Raw genomic sequence first — 21126 nt, forward strand, 5'->3', positions numbered from 1 at the left:
GAGCCGAAAGAGTTTAAAAGTTCAAAAGCTTGTTATTTATAAGGTACTCATTTTACTTCATGGTTTCATGAACTATACCCGGAATACCTGAGACCTAGTAGATGGATGTACGATCTTTATCTGGGAGATCATCAGGAACTAAGATCTACCAGATCACTTCGAGGCTCAAAAAGTAAAAAGTTCAAAAGCATGATACTTATAAGGGACTCATTTTAGTTCATGGTTCCAAGAATTGTTCTCATGAACAGATGAGACCTAGTAGAGGGTACAAGATCCTTGGCTGGAAAGCTTTCTGAAACGAAGATCCATCAGATCAGTTTGAAACCCAGAGATCACGCGCGTTCTTTATTAGGGAGGTCATCTGAAACTAAGATCTACCAGATCACTTCGATACTCAAAGAAGTAAAAAGTTCAAAAGCTTGATATTTATTGTTGTTGTACATGGGAGAAGTAATTCGGAGGCGACAAAGCAAATTGAGTTAACACAACTGCTAAAAAAGATACAAAAGTGCCGCTAATAACTCAACGAAACAAAAATGTGCGAAGTTATTTAGTGTGAAACTAACAAGGCGAACAATTACAAATAGAAAAAAAAATACATAATCGTCACTTAAGTGCGAACAGGAGACAACTCATTGAGCAAATGTGAACAGCACAAAAAAAAAAAAAATAAAAAGAAAAAAATAAATAAAATCAAACGCTTCAGTAATGTCAAGCACATACCTCGATAATTGCAAGGCAAAGTCGAAAAAGATAAACACCGTTACGAATGCATTCGAATGCGACACTGCACTCGTAAGATGGCAAGAGGACAGGGGCGATGGCCAACAAGGCGACGAATCTGCGCCGAACCGGATCGAGGCGTAATGACTGGCCCACATCGATTAGTGGCGAGACGAGACGTTGTCAGCGCGTATATAAATTTGTGAGAGACGCGCAGTCGCTGACTGTTGACTTACGGTTAGTGGTCTTGCTGTCATTCCCCCCTTGCCGGCTAGCGTTGGCATTGACGCCACATTTCAACGCACATTCACGCATAATTCACAGTCCATTTTTGTGAAGGCGACTGCTGGAGCTTTTTTTAATTGCCTTGTGCGTTTATATTTTCAAGTCCATGGCTGCGCATGCGCAAGCAATCAAGCGTCACTGCAGTCAGCGAGGGCGTTGTCATGCGTCAACGTTGTAAACGCGTTTGCCTGTTCACGCATAACTGACTTTGGCTTACAAAGCAGCGCTCGTGTATATATTTTTTGTAATTTCTACTCAGCTGCGTTTAATTGGCGGATGCCGAATGATTGCATTGTGGTTTTTCTATAATGTAGTTCAATATTATATAGTGTACTGGGTATTGTTAGTAATTTACTGTTTCAGCTAGTAATTTCTGCTGTTTGTCTGTATATCCGCACTTAAACCGGGGAAAGAACTGAATTTATCTGGTCAAAACTCGGTTCGCTCCAAAAACAGTTCGTCAAGCTTTTTATAGATACAAAAAGACGTGTAAAAAATGTAGTGCAGAATGAAGTTTCTGGTGCCGAAACGTTCAGAATGTTGGAAAAGACCTTCGATGATAATTTTTTTCCGCGAGTAGCGTTTTTGATTGGTAAAAATTATTCAAAGAAGCTAGAGAACGCGTTGAACCACGTAGAGAACGGCCATCAACATCAACTGATGTTTAATACGTCAATAAAATAAAGGAGTGGGTGTTTGAGAATCCACGATTAACAGTCCGACATCTTACTGGCATTGTTGGAATATCGGAAGGATCAGTGGAAACTATTTTGAAAAGAGGTCATTTGGGCCTAAGAAAAGTGAAACCACGATTCTCTGATTACACACATTGTTTTCTAAATGTTTTATGTCTCAGTGGTTCCATTTGTGAACACAATTCGAATATCTCGAGCTTTGCTATCAAAAGATCTCTAATTTTCAATTTTCGCCTATGTTATTACTCCAAAGGAACAATTGATCTATAACTGCTTTGTTGAGTGGCGACTTGCGTTCAATAGACGCTGTAAAAGCCCGCAGCTGAAACAAGTGGTTGAGATCCATCGCTTTCTAAATCTCTTATTAAAGTAATTAATGCTGGTAATGAGGGATCTGTGCTGTTGCGCAAATATTCCTTTAAGTTTCGAGACCATATAGTTTGCAGTTGCGTTCTACCGAACTTCGACCAATCTTACTTGTTTTCTTGGTTATTCTTTTGTAATGTCACGTTGCACTACATCCTCTGTGTCACATAGGGTTCTTTGATTTGTCGCTTTTACTTATTTTTTACAATTTATTTATTTGATTATTTTTATTCTTATAATTTTTAACCGTTTCCGCTGCCGTTTACCGGTCTTTTATAGTACTTGTTTGCTGAAATAAAATTTAAATGCTTTTTAAAGCGTCATTTGCCATAAATTGGCTGAATTGTTGTAGCTACTCTTTCACATTCATTTATCTACGTGCATCCGTCTCGAAAAGTCATATTTTTTTGTTTTTGATGCTTTAAATTTTATTTTGTTTTTATTTGTTTATTGGTGTTGTTGTGTTTCGCGCATATCGCGGACAATGTGTCAGCCGAACAAAGCCAACTTAGTCAACCGGCAAGCCAAAGAGCCAACCAGTTAAGCTGCCAATAAGCCCCAAAGTGCCAAACTTAGCCGCCTTTTTTTCGTCCGTATACGCGCCCGCCTGTGTGGCGATCCGTTCATTTATCCATATGTCCGTCCGTCGTCACAAAATGTGGTAATCGCGTCATTTCGGACTTTGGCTGCCGCGTCGCAACGCCGTCATCTTGGTCGTGTGGCATGAATAAACAATTTTCCGCATTTGTAGCCGCAATCGCACAAGTTGTTGCACAAGTTGTCGCCGAACCAGTTGTTCGCCCGACCGCTGATGCAACTTGTCTTCTTTTTTTTTTGTATTTCTTTTTTCGGTGCATATTCACAAATTTTATTTTTAATCATTCGCTGTTGATTTATACGTTGCTTTTAGTCGCTTGGCGATGACTAATCGGCTGCCATAAGGTTGCTTATTAGAGTGCGGAGAATGTATTCGTTGCAGCGAAGACATTCAATTTAATAGAGATATAAAGATGCCTAAAGATATGTTAATGCATTATTGTTTTTTGTTTTTTTTTTTTTATTTAATTTGATTTATAAGTAAGTTATCACATGTTTTTGTTATATTTTATTCGCTCAGCAAAAAAATATATGTAATTCTCGAACGGTTTATTTATTAATTGTTTCAAGTACGAGCTTTGCATTTTACAGAGGATACGATATACTTATGTACATATATGTTCGTAAAATTCCGTAGTTTACTTATTTTGGACTTCGCTAACTATTTCCTTAATTATTTGTCCAAGTTTCTTAAGGGCTTGTTTTGACTTTGTGTCAAAAGCCTCCTCCGTTATCAACGTTTTGCGTTCTGAAACCATAGAAAATTAGCAGTTCTGGTACTATTCGACTAAGACACACTAAAAATAGTAACAAATCAAAAATAGTGTAGCATTTTCGACCTAAAACATGTCAATAGAGGTTCATTTTAGAAAAATTCTGAAGTTCCGCCGACGAAAATATGTCTTAAAATCCATCATTCTTTCAAATATGGTTACAAATATGAACCCCCTTTTGGTTTGGTCCAGGATTATCTTCCGCGATTCATGCAGTCTGATAGAATCAGATTTTGGCTCTATCTCTGTATTGGGATAACCTCTGATCTGCGAAAACAAAGCTCTAAAGCGTCGTTTTATCTTCTGATAAACCCATTTCTTTCACAATCCAGCTTCGGCTGTCTGATTCCAGTACTCGTTTATTCCCTCCTCTCCCCATTGTACACTGAAATTAATATCAATTAAATTGTAAGCTGTCAGATTGTCATTAGATAATGCTGAAAATTAATTAATTACATTCTATGCTTTACAAGCCAAACTTATATTACGCGGGGCTTACGCTGGAGAGATCGGAGGGGTATCACTAATGTGGGTACATTTAAATGTCGCTGACTATTCGATTCAATGCATTGTGAAATTATACAAAGCAACGAAGCGAAACGATGCCATTACGGCAAAACGTCGTAGTTATGGTTAGGCACTTGTGATCAAATAAATATAGAATCAAAATGGAAATCATCGAAAAGTAGAGGTTCTATTAAAATAAGTTTATAAATTCTTTCTCAACATTATTACGAACTCGATGCAGATACCTTGAGAAGCAAAAAGAACTATTTCTAAATTTTTACGTCAACCTGTCTTAATATGGAATTTTCAAGACGTCGATTATAGTCGTCACCGTGGCCGAGTGTGGAAAGGTGATACATGTATATTCTTGGAATACTGGTTACTCACTTTCCGCTCTGCAATTTTGGATTTTTAAGTCATTGATTTCAATCTACCATGTTGTTTCCAATACCTTTTTCGGCATTACTTGCTCTATGAATCCATTTTTTCTAAGAACAGCTTCGGTTAGTTTTACAGGTTTTTCTAAAATATCGATATTACGAATAAGTTGAAGAGAGAAGAGTCTGGAGTTGGCTTAGAATTTTAACCACTGCTCGGGCTTACTCAAAATAGACCATATATTGTGATTACCAAAGACAAACTGTCTAAAGAACTCCAAGTAGTGGACAAAGCCTCACAGAATGCTTTGTTGGGGTTGCAAAGACGAAATTGTTGAGAAACTCACCAAGACACTCCTGATATGCAGACGCCTAGCCGGCAGATCCTGGGACTGCAAGCCAGGTAATATCAGGTGGCTGTGTACCGTAGTCGTAAGGCCTGTTGTCACTCATGGCGCGGTAGCTTGGGCATCGAAGGCAACGCAGTCTTCGGTAGACTTTTAACTATCGAAGCTGTAAAGACTCGCCTGCATGTGCGCTTAAGGGGCAATTTGATCAAACAGGTAGCAAAAACATACCTGCTGCTCATGGCAGCAAAGGGTTTTGACAAAGGGAAGAAATTGTCGTCTCAACAAATGAAGGCGCTAGGGGAAGACACAAAACTGGTCCTTTTTCCAAGGGACGGCGTTACGAAGAGGGTAAACTTTATAAAGAAGTTTAGAGTTACTCTCGGCAGTAAGGCGAAATTGAGTGATTCCACGCTCGACCCACTACTGAGTGGCAGCACTATTCAGTTGTATACTGACGGCTCGAAAACATCGGAAGGCATTAGAGCAGACATTGCGGGACTGCATACGAAACTATCCATACCAATGGGATGATCTTTCAAGCAGCAGTCTTTGCTATAAGTCAATGTGCAGAAATTATTCTCCATCGCGACTATCGCAATCACTATACTAACCGATAGTCAAGCGGCACTAAAAGCGATGACAGCTTTTGAGGTCAAATCGGTTTTAGTGGAGGAGTGTATAGGAAGGCAAAACCGCCTATCAGTTTGCAATCGTGATGGGATCAGAACCGTGCATTGCGGTGGGGCTCCACCCCATAAAGGACTTTCTCCGCACAGAGGAAAGACCGGCACAGGCAGCAGGCAGCAGGAATGCGCCACGCCAAGCTACTAATGGAAGGGTACAACCTTGCAAAGTTTGGAGATGTGATCATCTTCCCCCTGAGAAAAATTCCGTCTCCTTGTCGCGCTTTAAACAGGGCAGTGCAGACTTGGAAAGCACTTGTTCAACATGGGCATAGTTTCTTACGCAAAATGCCGGTTTTGCCTCATGGAACACGAAACTCCGGAACATCTGATTCTAGATTACCCAGCAATTTGTAGAAACAGCCTCAAGGCCCTAGGTTCCATCTACGTGGACAGGGATCACATCTCCTCAGTCGCGCCCAGCAAGCTTCTGGAACTGTTCAGAGTGCTGGTCCTTTGTGACTATATTTGATATAAATGAGGGCACAATAGACCATATGTCGCTGTGTAAAGTCTCAATTGCTTTCTATCTTCTATCTATCTATCTGACAATAAGAAAAAATAGAAAACTATAAAGTGGAGGACCTTGCTGTTACAATTAAGATTTCACATTGGCATTGGTACAGTCTCTCTACCAAGTGAAAAAATATCATTTCTAACCCACCCTAATAATATACATACATACTTATACTTGATATTAGTAAAACCCAAAATAAAAAAAATGTATATTCGCCTTAAACTGGTTCAATACCCATTATAATATTTATTTTTAGATATTACATGTATGTAAATACATTATTTATTTGCACCATAGTGATTTGGTTTGTTCATTTCTGGGTGCGTCGCAGCTCTGCGTTGTTACGTTTTGTTATTGTTGCTGTTTTAGTGCTGATAAAAATGCAATACTGCAAATATTACAAAATATTTTTTCCAAAACAAAAATGTAAACCAAAAATACAACAAAGCAGAATGCTTTCACAACTGCAGAACAGTCATGGGTGGCAACCGGGGGTAGGCGAGGGGCGCATACTTTGTGGAATTTGCTGTTCTTGCCGGTTTTGTGCAACACAAATACTCAATTGTTTGTTGGACTGCATTATTTGTTGTGGCTCTGTTCATTAAGCACCGACTGTGCGCTGTAACGGCAATATCTGTTTCTTTGCAGTTTTGTTGCTGGTTTTCTACCCAAGTCTGTGTTTTTGTGCATTTTCGCCACACTTGCTGGCTGTAAATAATTTTATTTTGAAATTTTTTTTTAATTTTTTTTTGTTTGTGGTGAGGCGTCAGTGCGCTGAGTCTAGTAGTTTTCGCGCCGTTCACCCGTGATTTGTGTTGTTGGTCTTGGCGCTTACATTTGTTCGACTTTGAAGGTGTGTTGTTAACTCGCTTTATCGTTACTGTTTTCTTATTATTATTGTTATTATTTTTATGTGTGTTACTTCATGTTTAGCTACGAGTATTGGGCAATTTATAACAGTCAAGCAAGCTGCAGTCATGGCGTAGCTTTGCTTTTGATTTTTCAATTCTCGTTGATTACGTACTAATTGTAAATAAGCTAACGGAGTTGTTTCGTTGAAGCAGGGGTTATAAAACTTGTTTTCATCCGAAGTAATTTTGAGTGCAGGGTTTCACAAACTTTTTTTCATCGAAAATTATTTTTATTAGTGCAGGGTATCACAAACTTTTTTCATCCGAAGTAATTTTTTTTTGTGCAGAAGCTCTTAAACTTAGTGCAGGGTTTCACAAACTTTTTTTCATTAGGAGTTTTTTTTATTGCAGGGTTTCTCAAACTTTTTCATCGAAAATTATTTTATTAGTGCATAACTTTTCTTCATCCGAGGTAATTTTTTTTAGTGCAGTGGTTCTTAAACTTTTTTGTCGGAAGTAATTTCTTATTGTAGAGCTTCACAAGCTTTTTAATTACTGTCTTTTTGTTAGTGTAGGAGTTCAAAAACTTGTTTCTAAGGAAGATATATTTTTATTACAGGGTAGCACAAATTTTTTACAGCCGAAGTAATTTTTTTATTGCAGGGTTTCTCAAAACTTTTTTCATGGAAAATTATTTTTATTAATTCAGGGTTTCTCAAACTTTTTTTAATCGAAAATTACTTAATTACAGCAGAGTATCACAAACTTTTTTCATCCGAAGTAATTTTTTGTTTGTGCAGTGGTTCTTAAACTTTTTTGTCGGAAGTACTTTCTTATTGTAGGGTTTCACAAACTTTTTTTCTCTCGAGTTAATTTTTTTAGGTATAACAGTTTGAAAATTTAGCCTCCTTAGCGAAACCAAGTGGGTCGATGCTGATCGATTTCGCAAGGAACCGAAATGTGGTTATGTGTGGTACAAGATTCCAGCATAGGAAAAGTCACTTCACTGTCTCCGATTCGAAAAGCCACCAACCAAATCGATCATGTTGTGATAGACGGAAGACACGTCTCCAGTGTTTTAGTCATGCGTACGCTCCGCGGTTGCAGTGAAAATACGCACCCGCCTCTGTACAGCAAAGCATTTCCGCCTACAAACATAGGGAAGGTACGACGTCAAGAGGCTTTGATTGCACTCCTGATCTCTGAGGACATGTATCAGAAACTCGGTATAAGGGCACTTTGGGACGACATTTCAAGTTCCTTACCTACAGCGGTAAGCGAAAGACCTGTGGACGAAAGATTGATCGGTGGTGTGTCCACCTCTTCGTCGGTTTTAAAGTCGCTTTCGTTCGCAAAAAAAGGAACTGCCGCTATATCTGAAATTAGCATCCCCGCAAATCTAATTTAGCCTTACAGCAAGCACGGCTATTGCACAATGGCTAGTAAGAACACCTACGATTGCGTCAAAATGAACCTTAATGAGTGCGAGTAGTTAGTGGATCTCCTTCGTTCTGCACTAGGCCAAAAGTGTTGACTAAAGTTCAGAGATCCAACGATGGAACTTAAGAGGTCAAAGTAGACTCCAACTCATTCCTTATACGATGTAATCGGGGCAAGCTTCCTACTCTTACGAGCTCAACGGCTTCTATTAGTAAGTAAATAGACAACTGAGTCGACGTTAACTGGCACTTTGTCCAAGTAAAGTCTCACTCGCACGAGACATTAACACTACAATTTAAACTTTCCGAAATTCACAATATATTCACTTAACAAAAACAACTCCATTAGATCTTCGCACAAACGGCGAACTTGATAAACTTCCGAAAGTTTAATTAAAGCAACGAAAAAAGAAAAAATCTTGCAACTTTGATTGGCGTCTGCTCGCTCTGCCAATTAATTCCCCTTTCTATCAGCGTAAAGCGGCGACCAACTGCAAGTTTGGCCCTAGTACACAGCAACAACAACAGCAGCACGCCGTTTTTCCCGTCCAGCGACTGATTAAAAATGTGTTTTGCAATAAATTATTTACTAACAAGATGAAAATAGCAATTCATACAATTGTTGCCATTGTCGTTGTTGTTGCTGCCATTGCTGTTGTTATTGTTGATTGTATGAGTATCGTTATCGGATTACTGTTTACAGCTGTTACTTTAGCAGCAACAACAGCAACTGCGCTCGGCTGTTCATGACTGGGTTTACCATATCGGCGCAATTGTTGGCTGCCGCTGACGCGGGCAATAGGCGTTGGTGCGTTCTTTCACAGCGTCCATTGAGCGACAATAGCCTGGATTGGATTGCGAAAAAAATAATCAAAAAAAACAACAACAACAATGTAAAAGTTGTGATTCGCCGAGACTGCTGTTGGTTTCCGATAAAAGAACAATTTATTATCACAGCCGTGGTCGCGGGTCAATGTACTCACTTCCTCTCTGACTCAGTTCGCATTGAATTACTATTTAGTATTTTCATTTTACATTTATTGTAGTTATTTGTTGTTAAATGTTGTGCTCGAAGTTTGCAGTATACATATGTATTTTCGATACCTAAGCTAGGCTTACGAAATTACAGCTTCCTTCTTAGTGTCTGTAAGCACTTAATTTAGGTCACTCAAACTTGGTACTGTTTCTGTGACATAAACTCCCTCAGCTTTAACCGCTTTGTGCTGCCCTTGGAGAGACTTATCGAAAACTTCTTTCTCTTAGCTGTCCTGCTATGTAAAAAAAAGTTCACGAGCTTCAAGATCTCGATTCCACTAAACTGCTCTCGAATATTGAGAAGAGCTGAAATCGGATAATATACTAATCTAAATTTTTCAGTCAATGCGATGGATGGAGTTCGAAAAAACTCATGCAGTTATTAGACTATATTTTGTGGTTCTGCCGTGTTTTTCAAGGGTACGATGATTATTGAGTCGAAATAAAGGAAGATCCATTTCGAGGTTCCCTACTTTTTTTTAAGAAAAAACACAGACATATCTAATTTAATGGGAATGTTTACTATCATTCGAAAGAACATTCTTTGGCATTTATTTTTTGAACATTATTTCCTTCAAATGTTCGCCTCGGCTACGTCTCAGATGGTCCATCCGTTGAGTTCAATGTTCGATGACTCATTCGATCATTTGGGCTGTTAATTGGCCAATGACACGCGTGATGTTTCGCTCTAAGACCTGAAGCGAAACGGGATTGTCCGCATAGACTTTAGACTTTACATATCCACACAGGAAAAGATTTAACAATTATTTAGACGAATGGTTCTAGTCTCTGATGTTGACAAAAGCAGCATTTAAACTTCAAATATTTACTGGTACATATAATTTCATTCGTGAAGGCTTAAAGTTTTCAAATTCTTGTCTAGTTTATAAATATTTTTTATAACATGCTAAACACAAAACTTTTTCCAAACAGCAACATTTTTTATTTTTATAAAGTTTCTGAATTGGAAAGCGGTTGATATCACTAAATAATTTGTTAAGCCATAAAACTTATACTGCCATCAATCAAAGTTGACAGAAAACAAAATTCGTATAAAAGTTCTGCACAACCAGCTCGTACTTAAATGACAATAACGGTGAACTGCATCAGCTGTTAAATATTTAAATAGATTATGGCATGCGGAATTCCTTCGTTTTCGCAAAAATCTGAAGTGGTGATATCAAGTGGATGTGTATGTATGTATGTCTAAAGGATATTGAAGGATACGCAGCCATGCTTATACACTTGAATCTTAGTAGAAGCCATAAAAAGCACGTGTATTACCATAAATGCGTGCGGCGGAGCACAGCGAAGTGGAGAGCGAGCAATTTATGCAAATAAGTTCGTGAAACAATACCGAAGCTAAAGCAGGAAAAACGCTAACAAAGGAAAATAGGGGCTAAGCCATAGGAAAGCGATACCATAGTAGGGCAGCGCAACAATTCCGGCGGAGCAGCGACGGAAGTAACATGTTAAAGTTGATAGGGGTACAAAAGCTTAAGCAGAAAGGATAAGCGAGTAAGCGAATACGGAGAGCAGCGGATTTGTGTCAGCCCGCCGTGTGCGTTGGAAGGGTTTAGAGTAGCCGCGCACAACCTGCCGCAACTCGGCATGTGAGACGGTCAGGATTTGAAGCTTACATGTTATGGCTTTTGTGTGGGGATAGGAAAACGTGACAAAATCAAATTTATTTTTATTTCATTAGTGAGTACGAATGAAAAGAATGAAGTAAGGAAACTAAAACACTAAAGACACAACTTTTTTATTATTTAAATATGATAGTGCTGCGTGTAAATCTGCCACACGAAAGTCGTGGTATTATGGGGTAAGCGAAAATTTGATATGAAAGGAGGTAGTATATGCTAGAATTTGAAAGAGTTTTTTTTATAAGCTGGGTGGTCGTGGATTTTTTTTATATAAATATTGGAGCAGTCTCATATTTAGTCTTCTTTTTGTTAAACAATACTGTTCTTATTAAAATTTAATATGAAGATTTGGTTTTCGGCAGTGTTATGCAATCTGATGATTCCATTTGATTGATGAGGTTCAACGAATTTTAAAAATTCGATAGCTTCTAGCAGAGCGGCGTAGATTTAGGAAACTTATCGCTTATCGGTCTTTAACGTCGACTGTTTTTGGACGATGAGTTTGGGTCGATTCATTTGTAACTGTAATACCACCGAAGGGGATCACTCTTGCCCGCTCACATCAGAATGAGACCGAGACATCCACTGTAGTTGTCACGCTGAAAACCGCTCAGAATGACTTAACGGCGCTGCTTTTGGTTGGCGTCCACTCTGCCCACTCTCAGACAAAGTTGCCATAGGAAGCCAAAGCGGGGAACACACCCTAATGCCGAATGTGTGTATATTTCATCACATTTTTAAGCAAATTATTTTTAGTTACGTCATTGTCAGCTGGTTGCTTGCGCCCTTTCACAATATCCCGCTACAATAACACCTCCATCTCCCCGGCATTCCACTCAATTCAAGGAATGAATGAAATATGCACAGTGCAATAGCCGCTTTATGTGCTAACTTCTTGTCCAGTTGATATCATTGCCGTCGGACACAATTGTGCTCGCAGTAGCGACCATGCCTCGTTTGCCGCACTTTTGCTCGTCTTTCACAGTTTCTACACCGACACTTTTTTTTGCCAATTTTCGGCTTGTTATACATACATAACTGCTGCAGTAGTTGCTGTTGCTGCTATTTATGAGAGCAATTTAAAAATTATGACTCTTATCCGGGCTGCATTGTTTCATGGGTCATAATTATGCGCCTAATGGGGCGGTTATTAGTGTTACGACACGTAAACAAGAAAACGCCGCAGGTGAAGTAAACGTTGTTGCTTTTTGTTTTGGTAAGACTCAGCGGTGAAGTGGTTCCGTTGCTTTGAATCGCAGTGAAAAAATATTTATACTTTTAAAGTATTTATTTTAATTTTATGGGCATTAAGGGTCAGGGTTCATTGCATGTCTGTTTTGTTTGACTTTTTTTGAATTTTTTTTGTGGATTTTAGTCTGTACTGTTTTAATAGCAACAAAAGTGTGATTTGTGTAGAAAATGTTGTTCATATCAGGCAAAACCATGTGATTTTTTTGAGATATCGATATGAAATTTTGCATACGTCTATTTCTCTCAAAAGGGCTGCTCATTTGTTAGAACGATTGCTGATATCGGACCACTATGAAATATAGCTGCCATACAAACTCGCCGAACAAAATCAAGTTTTTGTATGAAAAACTTTTTTAATTGAGAAGATATCTTGATTAAATTTAGCACTAGAGCATTGTTTACACTAATGCTACAATCTCTGAAGAAACTATTCAGATCGAAGCACTAAAGCGTATAGCTGGTATACAAACTTACCGGTCAAAAGCAAGTTCTTGTATGGCTGTTTGTTTTAAAAATTTTTTCATGTCGTTTTTTGCCGAAGTTAACGTTTTTTTTCTATTTCTTAACAAAATTTTTCAAAATTGTTGTCTCTACTGTGTATTAATTGAAAATATTGCTGCAGCAAATAAGTTTTGTGCTTTACTATGGAAAAATTTCAAAGAAATATAATTTTGAAAACTTATCTAAGATATTTATTTTTCGTAATTTATTAATTTGATTAATTTAACGCAACAACTTTCTTCAAATATTTTTACTAATAAACAAGCATTTTCTAAGAATTCCACAAAACACAAATTATTCAATTTAATTGGCAACTTTAGTATACGAAATGCTTCCAGCAATACACAAAACAGAATTCTTTGAATAATGAAATTCACTTAAGCATACTTCTTGCGCACATACAAATAAACATAACATAATATGATTTCGGAAATGTCTATATATGTATGTACATGTACTTAAGCTCTTATCTACTTAAGTATGCAGGCATACATATAACATTTTGTATAACATTTCCAAGTAGCGCACAAACACATTCAAATTATGGCGAAATGAGTAATTTCAATTAAAACATAAATTTTATGAGCATTCTTCTCTTTTTCGTTTGTTTATATGTTTGCCAAATGAGTAATTAACTAATTAGCAATAGAATACATTTAGTATTAGAATGCCGTGGGGAGATTATAAGTGCAGGCGTTAATACAAACATGTGCATTTATAGATTTATACATTGCTATGTGTAGGGATATTGCTTATATTAACTTTGCTATTTGTTACAATTCGTTTTTTTTTTAATATTAATGGCCGAATTCAGTTGCGGTCAGCAGAAGATGCTTAAGAGCAATTTGGCACTCCTATGTATAAGTAGGAGTTCATAACTCGCTCTCATTTTCAACATTTTGTTGAATTTCGTTCATCTTGGATTTTATTGTTATTTTATTAATTATTGTTTTGCACTAATAATTAAATAAATCAAAAATTTACTGATTTTAATTAATAAGAAATATTGTATGAAAGCTGACAGCTGTTTATAGTCAATGTAAATTATCGAAATTCGATAACAGCTGAATGTTTGTTTACAAGATGTTCACATGGCGCTAACTACAATGGTGTATACACTATAGGATTTTGTGAACTTTTCTTAAAAAATAAGAATTCTAATTCTAAAATAATATTTTTTACCAAATATTACAAATAAAAAAAATGTTACCAAATTCAAAATCTCCTTCAATTCATTTAAACAAACCTTTTGTATTGCTCTTCTTTTACAGTTTGTGCACACTTTTACTTTCAAGCAATTTTTATGAAGCAATGTGAAATACGAAAAAAAAATTGCCAACACAAAGGAAATAATCTGTGCAAAAGCGCAATCCCCGCACAGTCACAGAGGTGAGGGGAGTTATAGCGCATACATATTTTACAAGCTTTCGTATTTATGCGCTTCAAATCGATTTGAAAATCAACTGATTGGTGAGCAAGTTAACGAAAACGCCAACAACAACAAATACAAACAGGTAAGTTGAACAGTGAATTTTCAGAAAAAAATTGCCAAGAATAATAAGGCAAAAAATAAAAATAAAAAAATGCACATGAGTTGAAAATGCAGTGAACCGAAAATCATTGCAAGCACAAACGAAAGGTAAAAATTGCGCAAGCAAAAAAAGTTAAAACTAAAGCAAAATATTTTGCAAGCTTAGTATATACATATGTATGTAGTATGTGTGTGTACAAATACATTTTGATTTTTTTTGTTTTATTATGCACTTAACTTCTCGCTTTTGCACTTTCTCATACTCATGCTCGCATAAATGCTTCACTGGAAAATGTAAAAAAATATGCATTTCCTTTCCGCTCACTTGGCTGTGGTGCTGCTGCTGTCGTTGGCAACGCCGAAAGTTCAATTTGCTTTTCAATCGTCGTTGGCCATTGCTCGCCTGCATGCGATTTGGGTCAATTGCATACGAAAATAAAGTGGTATCAATCGTAGAATTTGGCCCCGACGTGGCCTTTCTTAAATCTCTTGCAGCTTGGCATTTCGCTGTTACGCCAAATTGCTTAGATTTTTCTGAACTATGTCAGTTCAATTATGAATTCTTTATTTTTATTATTGACGTGTGGCCTATGGCGTATTAAATATTTACTCTAGAAAATCTTAATTGTTGTTGTATATTTTTATTTTTAATTAAAATTTTTTTTTTAACTTTTCAATTAAAAAAATATTGAAAAAATTAAAGAAAAATAATTTAAAATTGAAAAAAAAATTAAATAAAAAAATAAAATTTTAACTTTAATAGAAATTAATTAACGTAAAATTTTATTTTAAAATTAAAAAAATGGAAATAAAAAAATAAAATTAAAAAAACACAAAAATTAAAAAATTTAAATTAAAAAAATTAAAATGAAATAAAATTTTATTTTTATGATTTTTTTTAATATTTAATTTTTATTTTAATTTTAAAATAAAAGTTTAATTTTTTTTAATTTTTTAAATTAAAAATTTCAATTTTTTCTTAATTTTTAAAGTTAAAATTAAATAAATTTTTTTTGTGATTTTTTAATATTTAATATTTAATTTTTATTTTAATTTTAAAATAAAAGTTTAATTTTTTTTAATTTTTTAAATTAAAAATTTTAATTTTTTAAATTGAAAACAAATTCAAATTAAAATTGCATTAACCGATAAATTTGATTTACATTTTCTAATTTTTTAAATTTTTTTTTTAATTTTAACTTTAATTTTAGTTTTTTTATTTTTTATTTTTTCTTTTCTATTTTTTCTTTTTTATATATGTACATATTATATATAAATATACATTATTTATTTATTATTTATTAATTTTTTATTTCTTTTTTATTTTCCGTTTATCATATTCTAAATTCATCTAATCTCTGCTTTTTAATTTAAAATTCTGCCAACAGCATGTGCTTCTGGGCATTTGGCAAAGCATTCGAGAATTATGTTTAGCATTTTTGCTCCGTTTTGTCTATGTTTTATTGCCAAATTTGCCAGTGGGTTATGGTTATGCCTGTGTGGTTCTGTCTGATATTTTTGTTCACTGGCATTGCTTTTAAATTGCCTAGGTGTTAGCATAGACTAAACAGCGCACTGCGATTGGTAAACACATTTCAAATTGACTCATTGGTGGAGCGAAAAAATGGGCTAATATGTTCGTTTGTAGACGAAAAATATTTTTTTGATTTCTGTTTTCGTTTTTTGAGCGAAAAACTAGAAAAATTATGTAAAATATTAATGAAATTTCTGGGGTACAGAGAGCTCGAAATAGAATTTTGCTGTAAGGCATAAGTTGAAGATACAATATTTTTTAAACAAAAGACCGCTATATGCTGTCTATTCGAGATTTCAGTGCTTTACTTTTACTGCCTACATTCAGGCGAAATTGTGCAATTAGTATTATCAAAGCTAGCATAGTTTTTGGAATCAAGCACATGCTAAGCCTCAGAAGCTGGTTTATTAAAATTTACTACTCAAATATTTTAAATAAACTAAAATTCCCTTAAACTTAAATTAAAATACTACAACTTAAATAACTCTGGCCTACATTCAGGCTTGTTTACAAAAGTTTAGCGAAGTCGCACACCCAATTTACCATTTATGTCAATCATTTTGTATACATCAATAAAATATAATAAATTATTTAAGGATTTAAAATTATGTTCTGATTTTTTAAATTTTCCCATACTTGAAGAAAACAAATATTTTTCTATATTTTCAAATTTTTTTTTGACTGTTCGCCTGTTTGTATATACGCGAACTAGTCCGTCAGATTTTCAGCTATCGATTTGAAATTGTGTACACGTGTTTTTCTCACCAACAATCAGCATATTTGTCGAAACCGCCGAAATCGGACCACTATAGCATATAGCTGCCATACAAACTGTAGAGCGGATTCGAGTCCTTGTGTGAGAAACTTTTGTATTTGCTAAGATATCTTCACGAAATTCAGCACAGATTATTATCTAAGGCAATGCTGAAATATAGGAAGAAATAGTGCAGATCGAACTGACTGAACAAAATCAGTTTCTTCCATAAAAACTTTTTTATTTGTGGAGCTGGTATAGCTTCAGTGAAGCCGAAGTTGTTGTTTATTCATTAATTTCATTTAAGCTTAGTTAATTTTTTTATTTTATTAATTTTTTTATTTTATTTATTTATTTTTTAATTTTTTTTTTATTTCTATTTTTATTTTTATTTATTTATTTTATTTTATTTTTAAAATTTCAAATTTTTTTGTAAATTTTTTTTTTATTTTATACCTCCTAATAATTAAATTAACTTTCCTTTCATACTTATTTTTTCTTTAATTTTTGCTTTGTTTTGACCTCTCGCCATCGATTTCCGTTAATCTTAAAAACCATTTAATCTCCCATGTTGAATGATATTACTTTTGCTAAGCCCCCGCTGACACACACTGTTATTAAAGACACACACAGTCATTCGTACATACACCCATACAAACACACGCAACTACATTTGCAGACAGTCAGCATCAGCTTTAATATCACAGTGCTCGCTTTGAGCCAGTCATTGGACTAACTCTTGCAGCTGTGGAGTGAAATGATACTCAGCCATTGTCTCTGGAGATAGTAAAATGCGAAAGTAAAAATAATTATAATAATAAATAAGTTCATAAGTGCGCATTTCACCACACAGATAACACAAACACACACACACATAAATGGTAGCTACGCAATGCCCTAGCATATTTACACACTGAAGGCCATTTAGCCACCTTCGAGTGGGCGGTGGGTGACCTCCCTACCAGCGCATCTGTTTTTAGGGTGCAATAAACCAGGTAGCTCTGTGGGGAAGTATTATTGTGTGTGCCTCATATTTATTTGTGTACTTAGTTAAAGTCACCTGTTTACATATTTATATACATATGTGTACTTAACAATGGCTGTGGTTACAACAGCGCCTGTCAACAACAGCAGGCAAGCAGCCGGCAGCAGGCGGCGCAGCATCAGGTGCTGCCACACTTTGTGGCCTTTTGTGTGATATTTTCTTGTGTCTTTTAGCAGTAAAATTAAATATTTTTTTTTGTATTTTATTTTATAAAATGTTTCGTTTAACAATGGTATATGTGGAGCCTCATGCGTAAATATATATAAACATGGAAATGAAGACAATAAAAGCTGGCAGTGGTAAAATCAAGAATAGGGGAGTATAACCACAGAACACTTGAGTACACACTTGGGAAACTGTCTGTAAAAGGTTATGTGAGATTAGATATAAGTGTGTACGGACAGACATATTTATATACTCAACAAGAAAAAACGTCGGCTGCACCAAACCCTTAACAGGAGCATTTCTTATGGGATAAAAGGGTTTGAAGTGTTCTTTAGCTAGATTTTTATCGGTCATATATGCAATAATATGTTCGTAGATTATAGCGCTGTCTCGGATTATGATCCAAGCCAAATTTTGTGAAGATATATTGGCAAATAAAAAAGTTTCCTATACAAGGACATCATTTTGATCATTCAACTTGTATGGCAGTCATATGCTATAGTACTTCGATCTGAACGATACGTTCAGGGATTGTAGTGGTGACCTGGATTATACTCTGTGAGAAATTTCGTGAAGATAACTTGAGAAATAAATGAGTTTTCCCTACAAGAACTCGATACTGATCGTTCAGTTTGTATGACAGCTCAACCCTGCGGTGCTTCGATCAATCCCAGCAACTGTGCCAGGTTCACGGAAAATGCGTTTACTGAGACGTTTTAACCTGAATTGGGAAAAGTTCATATTTTAGAAGTATATCGATGATTCCGCCTCTCCTGCTTCCATACAGCCTCGATAATTTGCCTCCCGCAAGATTGATAATTCACTGCATGTGAGATTGAACAGTTTCAGTTGGAACACCTTCCAACGCGGCAAGATAGGTTAGGTCAGGCTAATATGGTAGGGCAATAAGCCACGCATAGATCAGTTTTGGTCTTTTGCTATAACTTTTCGAGTTCAGTTGCTAGGTCTATGAGAAGTAGTCATCCTTTAGGATGCCTACGCTTGACGCGAATTTTAACAGACTCTGCGGCCTACTATTGATACCTCTTACAGTTCATCATACTTTCTTGCTAAAAGCTAGTAGTTCAGTTGAGCTCTTGCTTTTCACTTTGAGCCAGAAAGATCAAGCAGCCGCACAAGTTTTGGTTGTTGACTCGCGTTTGCCAGCCATGGAGAACCAAAAGTTATTGGTCACATATACAAACTCTGGTGCATCAAATTTCATCTTGATTCTTCTTTTTCGATACCACAGTCTCTGACCAGCCATGTTTCTAAGACTTCCCGATCTAATTGAGGCTACATCTCCGAAATAACCGGTCGGATAAAATCCGGATCAATTCCGATAACGTAACAGCCGGTTCTACGGGAATTTTGCTAACCCCACAAATCTGACACCCTTCTCCCTTAAGTCTAACCTTGTCGAAAAAGTACGTTTCCTGAGCCTGCCGTTGGATGGCGTCAATGACTTCTTATCAAATTCTTACCATCCTAACGGGGATTAGTTACCCGGTACAACAACAACAACCAGCCATGTTTTCACTAGATAAGTGAAACGGGTTAACTTATTGCTTTTCCCTCTTTCGAATCAGAGGAATCGGAAAATAGTCTTCCACAGCCCCTCTTTAGTAAGCCAGGCTAAGGATATTTGTTGCGAAGCTTTCTAGAGACTCGATTCTAAGCACGGTCTTTAGGATAAAGTTCCTTAAAAATATTTTTGAAATTCCCTTACAGCAACAATATAGAGTTTGATTCTTAAATTTCTTGTATGCTTTTTGCTCTTTATACTTATTTAGCTCCATTCCTCACAGAATTTATATTCATCACCCCATCGCCGTCGTCCATCTCAGCAGTCACTTCATTAAATATGCAAAACTTCAGCAAATATTTTTTATACTAATTGAAAAAGTTTACATCCCCAAAGCGTTTCGAAAATTTGCAACTTAAATGGCAAGCAAACTTGCTACACCCTCTCACCTACAGCAGGTTAGCGCTTACTTGTACCGTTATAACTTTTGCTCTATACCACTTACAGTTAAGTTGGTACCTCGTCAATACCGAAAAGTTTCTCGACCAAAAAAACAAAAAAAAAAAAAATACTTCTGCACGGATATTATGAGTTGGTCATCATAAAATGCGCAAAGTTGCAACACAATTATCCACACCTGCCAATTTTTTATGCAACTTTAAGTTTTCCGCTTTTTTACTCAGCTTTTTTTTTTGCTTTTCAACGGTATTTTAGCTCATCATTTGCACTTTAGTGAGTCTTAACTGCACTTTACCTTCCTCAAACGCAGGCTAAGTAGCGCTCACAGACACGCTCCCTCACATACATCTACCCAGTATAATACGCATATAAATTACAGGCGATATTTAGTGAAGCGTCAGCTGAAGCCACGAAGGATATCATCACTCTACTGGCGCCATTCTGTCCTTTTTTGGTCATAAGCCAGTGAGCCTGCTTGCGCTCAGCCACACAGTGGCGTCAAAAATAAGTAGTTGACTAGGTCAGGCAGCTGGTTTGTGTGGGGCGGGAGCGTTGAGCGTTTAGCGCTTTTTAGAGCGGCATTTATGGGGAGAGTGTGAGTGTCTGAGTCAATGAATGGCTTGAGCTTGAGTGAGCTCAAGTTATTTTTTCGCTTGGAAAAATCTTTAAAAGATATGGATGACTCTATTTAATATTTTTACTTTAATAAGCAATGATTTTATTATATCACACATTAAACGCAAATGTTTTTGTGCTGTCGGTAAATTATACACTCAAAAAATCACTCAAAATCAAAAATTGTTTTAAAAAGCTGAAATATTTATTTTTAATTTTAATAAAGAGCAAATTACTTCACTGAATTGCAATTTTGTTAATAATAAAATTAAACTCTAACTTTGCCTCAATTTCAAAATGTATTTCCACTCCAAAAAAATACTCAAAATCAACAAATTATTACAAAATAAATAAAATTCATTTTTATTTAGCAAATTTACTTTATACAACTTTATTGTTATTAATATTAAAATTTAAACTCAAAGCTTTCTTTGTTTTCGAAAAATATTTCCACTCAAAAAAGCACTCAAAATCAAAACGTTATTTCAAAATCAACCAAAAGTTTTCATATTTCATTTCAAGTCAATTAAAGAGCATATTTTCTTTATTTAAAAGTAATTTTATTTTTAATAAAACTTAAACTCAAAAATTTCTTCTTCAAAATATATTTCCACTCAGACTCAAAAAATTTACTCGAGTCGGCTTCATTTTATTTTCAACACAATTAAAAATCGAAATCATATTATGCTCTCTCACTTCTACTCAAAAAAAAAACACTCAAAAAAACACTCAAAAAATTTTTTAAATCTTCCAAATTTCTTTTCAAAGCATTTAAAGAGCACATTTGCTTTATTGAACTGAGAATTTCATTAAAAATTCTTCGTACTCAAAATATATTTTCTCTCCAAAAGCACTCAAAAAAAATATTTAAAATTTTTTCATATTTCTTTTCGAGGCAACTA

General features: G+C 35.6%; 2 protein-coding genes across 4 annotated transcripts in view; one reads left to right on the forward strand and one right to left on the reverse strand.

Moving 5' to 3' along the window:
- LOC105226902 (zinc transporter 1) overlaps window positions 1-21126 on the reverse strand; it is a 254752-nt gene that overhangs the window by 80871 nt on the left and 152755 nt on the right. The gene's annotated exons all lie outside the window — the stretch shown is intronic.
- LOC105226906 (serine-rich adhesin for platelets) overlaps window positions 1-21126 on the forward strand; it is a 149434-nt gene that overhangs the window by 33868 nt on the left and 94440 nt on the right. For all 3 annotated transcript variants that reach the window (XM_019990528.3, XM_011206031.4, XM_049453850.1), the window contains exon 2: window positions 13868-14110. The gene's annotated coding sequence lies outside the window, so the exon portion shown is untranslated. The remainder of the gene's footprint in view (window positions 1-13867; window positions 14111-21126) is intronic.

This window comes from Bactrocera dorsalis, chromosome 3 (genome assembly GCF_023373825.1).
Source record: "Bactrocera dorsalis isolate Fly_Bdor chromosome 3, ASM2337382v1, whole genome shotgun sequence".
Lineage (NCBI taxonomy): Eukaryota > Metazoa > Arthropoda > Insecta > Diptera > Tephritidae > Bactrocera > Bactrocera dorsalis.